The following is a 3,273-nucleotide window of genomic DNA, read 5'->3' as shown; positions in this document are numbered from 1 at the left end:
GTTTCCTGGCATGAGTGCTTTTGTCTTAGGCTATGGGGGTGTAAGAGGAAAAACTTCTACAAATTAAAGTGGAGAAATCATTTGCAGTGTTATAGCGAAGGAAGGGACAGGGGGTCCATTGCCCTAGGCATGTTGCTTTGAGGGGGTGTCAAGGGGATGTCTTTTGGGTGCCTTCAGAATCTTGGGGAGGCCATACGTGGCCTCCTCTAACCTCAGAAGGCCTGGAGGTGTTAGAAAGCAACTTCCAGTTTTTGTGAAAACCAGAAATGTCTTTCTAAGGCCTTCAGGAGGGTGTGGGGGAGGGGGGTCAAAAGTTTATGGGCCACAGGTGCTAGATGCCCTAGCTGTGCTGCTGATTTGTATGTTAGAAAAATCTGTTGTGCTTCAGAATACGTATATTACTAAAATATAACAAATAACTGAAAGAAGCTTCTCTGGCTCTGGACAGCGTTTCAAAGGGACCAAAAGACCACCTTGTCATCTCCTGCTAGGAAAGATCATGCATGTACTGGTTGGCAACCTTCAGTCTCGAAAGACTATGGTATAAGCCTACAGCACCCAGTATTGCCAGGCGGTCTCCCATCCAAGTACTAACCAGGCCTGACCCTGCTTAGCTTCTGAGATCAGATGAGATCAGGCATGTGCAGGGGTAACTGGCATGCCTCATACTTCCCAGGGAAAGAAGTGGTCCCACTAGAAAACCCATAAGCAGGGCATGAAGGTAATAGTTGTCCCCCCATCACCTGTTTTGTCCAAATGTTTTTCAGAAAAGTATTGCCTCTGAAAGTGGAAGCTCTATTTTAGCAATCAAAGCTAATAGGATTATATCAATAGCTATCTTACATGGTTTGGAAGATAACTTCCATTAACCCTCTTTTAAAGCAAAAGACTCTAGAGCAGCAGCCTGCGGCCCACGGCCTGCAAATTACCCATCTGGGCGTGGCACGGCAGTGGCTTTTCCATTCCATGCTGCAGCCCCACATTTTGTTGCCAGTCTCCTCAGAACTTGCACCAGAAAGATGCTACTGCTCAGAAATCAGGGGACAGAGCCCACTGGGGGAATGGGCAGCAGAAGCGGATACCAGGTGCAAGTTTCTGAGATTGGTAGCAAGATGTGGGGGCTATAGCATGGAACAGAAAATCTTTCCCTGGATGGGTAATTTCAGCACAAGGGATGCTGCAGTTTGGAGACTGCTGCTCTAGGTAACTCAAGGGTGTCAAGCTATAGGAAATGCAAACAAGCCTCCAGAGGCAGTAGCCGCACTTCCAGGAAGTGACTTGCCAGTTCCAAATGTGGTGACTGAATATTTCTTGATTGGGAGAAAAAAATGATAAAAATCCCAACCACTGGGCTGTCCAGCACCGGTGCTGGGTGTCACAAAAGTGCCATAAGGCACTTTCCCACTGGCGGGAGAGACCCAGTGTCAGCAGAGAGTCTGGCACTGGCCTCAACGCTGGGAGGCCGCCCAGGAGGACCACTGGGTAGTGAGTATCTCTGCTGAGTAGTGGGGAGGCTTTTTTGGGTGGGAGGAGGGTGGGGAAGGTGGGTGGATCGGGCCCAGGAGGAGATAGTGCCACTGGATCCTTTCCCCCTTCCAGAGCTATGGAGCCTGACACAAGTCTCTTTGGTATTGCACCAGCTCAAGAGCTGGCCCAGATCCCATTGGGGCCAGCTGCACTCAATATGGGGCAAGAGAAACAATGTTCCCTTGCCCAGAGGATACCTCTGGCAGCTTTCCTGGCCCCACAGGATATAGCAGCAGCCATTTCAGCGTCCATGTACTGTGGGGTGGCAGGGAAAGATAGGATTGGGCCTTCAGTCTGCAAAGGAATGTTTCACTCTTGAGAAAAACTACTTTGTGCAATAGCTTGCCCTGTTTTTTTTTCACATCCTGTAATTTTTTTTTCTCCTTTTTCACCTCCTTTTTTCCTACCAGTTCATTAATGAGGCCCTGGAGCATACAGGTAACCTAGCCTTGTAAACAGGGCCCTAATTACGATAGCATGCTGGGTGAAACTGTATGTTTGAAATTAATTATTCACAAGGTCAGTTGTGAGGGTGTAATTAGGAAAATGTCTACAAATTAAAGCACAGAATTTAATTGTACTTCAGAAAATCTAACACAAGGAAGAGATTTATGTTTGTTCTACAGTCAACAGAATTTCTTACCCAAGCATTGCACAGTTGTATTTATGAATTCAATAAATTTTAAGTTCTGTAGAATCAAAACAGGTTCACGTGTTGCTGAAGGTTTGTAGATACTAACACTAGGTGAGATCCAGCTATAGTTGAACTCTTTTAAGTCTCATTAATCTCAATGGAAGAGTTAAATCCAGATATAACTTTTGGAAGATCTCTGTCTTATATATAAAGGGTGTGAATATTTGGTCACTTATATTGCAGATCTCAGTAACATCCTTTCTATGCACTGCTGTACCGTTAGAGCTATTTCTGGAGCAATGGAGAAAACAGCAGCTCAAAGTACCACTTACACACATGTACACACACCTCAAAATAGATGAATGATGAAAGTATGTTGAACTGAAAAAATGTTGCTGCAAAAAGGGGTTGCCTCCACTTATCACTCATGGAGGTATATGGGGAGATTATGAAGATAAAGGGTGGCGGGGGGGGGGTAAGTTTATGAGATCACTCAGTGCCATTTGGTTACCTACCTCAAGTAATCAGGGCCCAAACCTATCCAACTTTCCAGCACTGATGCAGCCATGCCAATGGGATGTGTGCTGCATCCTGCGATGGCACCCTTGGCTGACACAAGTCCCTTGTGCAGGTTGATGAGTGTGGCCTGTGGAGGAGGGAGGCCAGTGCACAGATGTGTGCCAGCCTCTGGCCCAAGTCCCCTTGGCCCAGCAGATCAGGTAAGCCACCACTAGTTGAGTCTGGCAGGCGCAGAGGTTTGGGGAGAGTGTGGGGAGGGCAGGGAGGAGGCATTTTGGGGTATGGGCAGGTAGTGGGTGGGCCCTTGGGTGGGCAGCAGGTGAGCGGGTGCAGGGCCAGGATCTGGCAATTATGCCATATTCTGTTCCCAGGCCTGGGCAGCCAAGGACAGCTCCAGGCTGCTTGGATCTGCACCACCTTTTGAACTAGGGAACATGAGGGGGACACTACGACTGAGTGTTGAGTTAGGACAGACAAAATAAGACCTTTCTTTACTCAATGTGTCACTAGTCTGTGGAACACCTTGCCACAGGATGTGGTTATGGTGTCTGTCCTGGATGCTTTTAAAAGGGGTCTGGACAGATGTCTAGAGG

This window comes from Tiliqua scincoides, chromosome 1, assembly GCF_035046505.1.
Source record: "Tiliqua scincoides isolate rTilSci1 chromosome 1, rTilSci1.hap2, whole genome shotgun sequence".
In the NCBI taxonomy this organism is placed as follows: Eukaryota; Metazoa; Chordata; class Lepidosauria; order Squamata; family Scincidae; genus Tiliqua; species Tiliqua scincoides.
The sequence above is the reverse complement of the archived record's forward strand: the minus strand, read 5'-3'. Positions refer to the sequence as shown.